We start from the raw sequence: 6605 nt of genomic DNA, 5'->3' as shown, positions 1-6605 counted from the left end.
CTACATTGTAGACTGCCAGTAGACTCACCAAACTTAATAACCAGGCTACAGTCTACATTATAGACTGCCAGTACACTCAATCCGATTTAGAACCAGGCTACAGTCAACACTAGTGTTTTGTTTTTTATTATTTTTATTTTATTTTTATTCACTTTCTATTTATTATTATTTTTCTTCTATCTAAGTGACTTTACTGAAAGAACCAAAGAATACGAATTCCTGCAGTCACGAAAGTTTTAATTCAAAATCAATTGAATGTCCGTGTTGGCACGCGTGTTCTGCTACTGCTGACAGTTGTATTTGGAGGTATTCAATATTTATCTGATGTTATTTTAATCTCGTGCTGATCATTCGTCATGTTTGCCCAACATAGCATTTGCCACAAGTGCAGTTTATCCTGTACACACCTTCTGTTGATAGCTTCGGTAACACATCTTTTGTACCAGATACAAATTTTTGTATTTTATGGACCGTGTCATCCAGTTCACCATGGAAGTGGAAGCTGACAAAACTCTACCATTTCTGGATATTCTGCTCAGATGGGGTCGAAATTGTTAAATAATAGTGTTTACCGAAAGAAAACGCATACTGACACCTATCTGAATGCAGTCACACCATCACCCCGCACAGAAATCTGCTCTTATCAAGACGCTCATTCATAGAGCTAAGAAAGTGTCAGATGGTGACAGTTTGAGAAGTGAAATTAAACATGTTAAAGAAGCACTGCAAATGAACGGTTATAATGTTGCACAAATCAACGGGGCATTAAATATTGACTTAAAGCTTTCGTGACTGTAGGAATTCATATTATTGGATCTTTCTGTAAAGTCACGTAGATAGGTTCAAAGAAAAGAACAAAAATAACCAAAAAAACTACGACGTTTCGATCGCAACACAAGCAATCGTCATCAGGAGAAAACATAGCGGGAAAGCTGCTGAGGTAGGCTGTTTTAAAGGTTTGAAATGTGTGTAGCCCAAGGGTCATAAACTAAGTGGGTGGGGATAGTAATTACTTTTTGGTTCTTTCGGTAAAGTCACGTATAAAGATAAAATAATAAATTAAATACTAGTATACTAGTATTACATTTATTAGTATACAAGTATTTAATTTATTATTTTATCTTTATACGTATGCTAGTATTTAATTTATTATTTTATCTTTATACGTGACTTTACCGAAAGAACCAAAGAGTAATTCCTGCAGTCACGAAAGCTTCAAATTCAGTTTGGGGATAGTAATGTTAAAGTGAGAAATTTGCATGTAAATGTAAGAGATTAGCATGTCAATGTAAGAGATTAGCATGTCAATGTAAGAGATTAGCATGTCAATGTAAGAGATTAGCATGTCAATGTAAGAGATTAGCATGTAAATGTAAGAGATTAGCATGTCAATGTAAGAGATTAGCATGTCAATGTAAGAGATTAGCATGTCAATGTAAGAGATTACCATGTCAATGTAAGAGATTAGCATGTCAATGTAAGAGATTAGCATATCAATGTAAGAGATTAGCATGTCAATGTAAGATATTAGCTTGTCAATGTAAGAGATTAGCATGTCAATGTAAGAGATTAGCATGTCAATGTAAGAGATTAGCTTGTCAATGTAAGAGATTAGCTTGTCAATGTAAGAGATTAGCATGTCAATGTAAGAGATTAGCATGTCAATGTAAGAGATTAGCATGTCAATGTAAGAGATTAGCATGTCAATGTAAGATCAAAGAGCCACCGCCACCTCGAGGACACGAGCGACGGTGGCTGTGTTAGTGTGAGACATTTAACCTGTTAATGTAAAACCAGAGAATCGAAAATAACTACTAACATTGGAAGGTAGGATGGAAACATCACAGCCAGTTATGACTTGAACTAGTTAATAACGTCCTTCCAATGATTGCTCAGTTTGTACCCATCTTCTCGGTTGAAATTATATCTGTGTTTATACATATGGATGGCTTCATGAATGAATATTTGTTGATAGCCAGTGGGCTTGCAAGCCACAGATAATTTCAACTCCACAAATCTGGCTGTCGCCTGTTGAAGCTAGTTGTAATTACTGGCGAAACGTCGTACTCAGATTGTAAATGTTGTGGCTTGGCTCTCCAACATACCGGTATGTTGTACTCGTGACAAATTGGCATGTTTTGTTTACGTGACAACCCTTACTAGTTAGCAGTATTGGGTAGTGGCGGGATCTAACGACACATTTATATATTTATGTGATCTAACCCAAAAAAAACTCTATTATGGATGATGTTGGTCGCGAAAGCCTACGTGCTAAAGTAAGATACTAATTCTTGATTTGAAGCTTTCGTGACTGCAGGAATCCATACTCTTTGGTTCTTTCGGTAAAGTCACGTAGGTATAAATAAAATAAGATAATCATCACTGGCGTTGGCCGTGAGTGGGAATCGAGCTCGGGTTGCCGGATTAGTAGCGCACTAAGGATTACACTACCACTCAATTAAACACACGCATGTGCAGAAATAGTATTTTCAATTTCACACTGCAACATTTGAACCTGCACACCTACACCCGCCCAAACACACCCTACCCCACTCAAACCCCCACCACACCCCCACCACACCCTCACCACACCCTCACCACACCCCACACACGCGCGATGTAGACACACCCCATATTCTGCTATAAAAGCCGGGTTGATGCCCACAGAAAGGCACAGCACGAGGTCAACTCTTCATAACTCCTTCCGACTCGTCAGCATTACTTCCGTCGCTTCAACATGAGCTGCCCATCGAAGAAGGTGAGAGATCGACAACCCCTGTGCACCGCACACAGGACAGACACCGCCGCACACGGTGCCACCCTGCCCCTTGGGTGCCACTGCTGAGGTTATGTATTGCCACGGGGCATGTAAATGCATGTTCAATGCTACATATCAGAGTGGCATAAACACTGCTACAAATAGCGCACGTTAAATGGGGGTCAAGGCGGTCAAGGGGGATGACAAGAGTGGATTCTCAAATATATTTGGAGACCCTTGCAAATGAGACATTCCATGTCAAGGGACGTTCCAGGTAAAATATAAACATATGTTATGTTTAATCCCCAACCTCCCCCCTTTGTAAATCCAGTTGTTGAAGAAGCCTCTTCGATGGATTTTCTGGCAGTTGTGACCGACTGATGCAAATTCTACGTCTTAAAAGGAGCTAGAAATAAAAAAAATTTGGTCCAACATTTACTTATTTGATTCGGTCGCCCAAATATGGATGGCCACTCAGGGCGACAGAGACCCATGTCATCCCATTACGATGTCACGCTCCCCGTTAAATGTAGAGCAATGGACCGAACCGAACTGCACTGTTAAAATGCCATGTTCTCGTGTCTGTCTCACTCCCTTCTGCCAGTGTGAAGACCTGGAGGCCAAGTTCAAGGCTCTGGACAAGGTAAGCGATGAAACTTCGACTTAAAAAATTGTACTGTATTGTCACCATCATCCTTCTCACTGTGGTCAGTAAAATAGGCACCAACTTACGGGCCATACCAGATAATGCAGAAACATCGAGCGGTTGCGTCTTTCTTACGGCCGGATTGAGGTATCTGCACAGAGGACTTTCAGTCATGGGGTTCTTTGACCACACTTCGCCATGCTGATTAGCTCTTGCTGGGTTCATAAAAAAAACAGTGCACCAACCACTTTTCCACCGTTCCTCGTCACGCCGCTCCTCTTTCCAGACACGACATACTCTCCCTGTGTTCTGCCTGGGTTTCCTCCCGGGCCTTCGATTTACACCAAAAGCAACAAAAAATACAATGCGACTGGTAATGTTCAAACATCACAGTGCTGGAAAACAAAATCTGCAAATTACTCATGTGGGGTTAGACAAAGGAACATCGTCCCCTGCTGCTGTGAACACTTGGCAGGTCCCTCCTGAAAAATAGTCTTGAGACTTGGTAAGAGTTTGCTGGGTAAACAAAAATGATGATAATTTAATTGGCGTGCCGAATATTTATTTTAAAGACATTGCAAAGCACTCATTTAAGGGATATGACCACGCTGGTCAATATGGGCCATACCAAAACTATGGACCATATAGTAAACAACTATAGTCTACCCTCCTTCACTGGAGGAGGAATTGCGAAACTAAACGAACTCTCTCCTGAAACCCTCGCGTGACTAGATCACCTCAATGTTGGCACTTAGCTCCTGGACGTATTGCTGCCATAGGCAAGAATGGAAGAGCTACGAGTCATTAAAACTGCGAGTGTGCCCCTTGTCACCAGGATGGCAACAAAAGCCTGAGCAAGGCGGAGCTGAAGGCCGGCCTCTCGATCCTTGGACTCAGCGAGGCTCAACTGGACAGCTTCTACTTGGCAGCAGACAAGGACAAGGATGGCAAGATCAGTAGCAGCGGTGAGAGAGACATCATCGCTGACAACTCACCCCCTCGTGTGTCGTGCAGGCCCTCAACGGCGCTGTTCAATAACAGCACTTGCCCCAACGGCCTCTTAAGTCTACACGAGAGATCGTTGTCGTTGGGGTGTGTGGGTGGTCTTTTTGTGTGTGCGTGCTTCCGTGTGTGTGTGTGCGTGTGCACGCGTGCTTGCGTGCACCGTGCGTGTGTCTGTACAATTGTGGTGATTCATTGCCCCCCTTCCTACTGACAAGCAGCCAGCATCAAGATTCAAGGTAAGTGGAAAAAATGTTTTTTCTTCTGTTTATGTTACTTTAGTTTATGTTTATTTTTACTATACAGTAAATGTTTTTACAGTGTTACATGCAAATGTGCAATATGTCTTCTTCATTTCATAAAACTTACCGTATGGGAATTTAAATACAGTGCATTATTGTGTTCCAACGTATGAACCGTTCGACTTACGAACGGTTCTCAGGAACGAATTATGTCCGTAACCCGAGGACTACCCGTACCTCGCGTCGCCTAATTTACACACGATTGTTTTCGCGTGCAGAGTTCATCAGATACTTCCAGCAAAAGAAGTAAAGAGTGGAAGCTGAAAACCGACCACACGGCCCCGTGCAACACTGCAACACTCGCACACACACCAACAGGCGCGCACACACACACACAGCCACCATGCACACTGCCACACCGCCAACACGTGCATACCACCAGCACGTGTTAGAGGCACACACCGGCTCAGCACACACTTCCTTCACACGAATGCAAAACGTCCCAAACAATGAAAGTGCTTAGCACGTAAAATATCTCTTTTATATGTGAAATGTAATGCAATTGACATCCTAGATGCATATTACGATCCTCTACGACAGATATTTCAGACATATATGTGCAGTCCATCAATACATACTGTACATGCATTTGCTAATAACAGAATACACACGCACGGTACAAAGTTATCTCAAAAGCTGTCTGGTTTTCTCTCTTTCCTGTGGGGTTTTTGGTGAGGTGATACGAATGAATTGAACTGGAAATAAAATGACAATCTACCAGTGCGCTGTGGTGTGCGTGTGCATTGATTCTGTGGCGATAACACGCAACTTCATCATCTCCAGCCGCCATTCGCCACAAACGTCAGTGACCAATCAAATCACTTGATTTGTGCCAAGTTAGGTGCACTGTGTACACAGAGGCACTTGAGCTCTTTCCTAGGCATAAGGTGATTTGTCAGAGCTGGTTAGCAGATGCGTACTGATGAGACCGACCGGTGTTCAGATATTTCAACGATCTATGAGTTTGAGGTTATTTGTTGCACAGATAATAACATTTGACCAGTTGCCCGACTATTTTACACGGGCGATCCATAGTGCTTGAGCACAGCAACAACACAAACATCAGCAATGCAAAGAATGACGACAGCCTTTGAGGGTTGCTCATTTTTAATGTGCGAGAGCGAGGAGTTCGGATACATTTTCTCTTCCATGCAATTCCCGCAATATTTTTTTTTACAGGGCGCCAATGCGGATTTTAAAACGTGCTTTAACGGTGACTGAAAGATGGACAATAACTCGATCCGGAATAAAATAAATTGAACAAAATTTGTAATTGGTCAACGATGCCTTGATTCGCTACGCACTACTGAGGCACTAAGCACAAGGACGCAAACCAAATGTAGCGAATAATAATTTCTTGCCAACCAAGTACAACCAACTCTTCAAAGCTGTCGGCAACAGTAACAGCACACATTTACATCACCCCGTAGTTCACCAGCTTAACACAGCATACCTGTCAACCCATAGGGGTTTACATGGAATTATTGTATAGGGAAATTGAGTTTCCAGGTCCATATGGCATACAGCCGTTTAAATATGAGAAAAACATGTTTTTTCTATTTGTGTTTCTCCCTTGTGATGGGACTTGTAGGATGAACGTTGAGGTTTATAAGGGCACGGGGTGACTAATAAGGCCTGAATTGGTCTGTAATCAGGTAGGGCACTGATAAGGGGTTGACAGGTATGACACAGCGACCCCGGGTGTCGACAATCACAGAATACCGTGGTGACAAAACAGATACAGAAAACTGCGATGACCGTTCGCACCAAGGCCGTAATTATCATATATATTGGGGGGGCACATCCCCCCCCCCCCCAATATTCGAATATGCTCAAAATACCCCGCCCCCCCAATATATTGCTATAAAATACATTTCTGTTTATATGATTGTGGTTA

The 6605-nt window shown here is 42.4% G+C and overlaps 1 long non-coding RNA gene across 1 annotated transcript; it reads left to right on the top strand.

Moving 5' to 3' along the window:
• The first annotated feature begins 2678 nt into the window (after positions 1-2678).
• On the top strand, positions 2679-5332 carry LOC144932271 (uncharacterized). The gene is made up of 4 exons (XR_013636884.1): positions 2679-2758; positions 3363-3401; positions 4240-4369; positions 4927-5332. It is a non-coding gene; the product is annotated as an uncharacterized LOC144932271 (long non-coding RNA).
• The last annotated feature ends 1273 nt before the right edge of the window (positions 5333-6605 follow it).

This window comes from Lampetra fluviatilis, chromosome 5, assembly GCF_964198595.1.
Source record: "Lampetra fluviatilis chromosome 5, kcLamFluv1.1, whole genome shotgun sequence".
Lineage (NCBI taxonomy): Eukaryota > Metazoa > Chordata > Hyperoartia > Petromyzontiformes > Petromyzontidae > Lampetra > Lampetra fluviatilis.
This window is presented reverse-complemented; position numbering and strand designations above follow the sequence as displayed.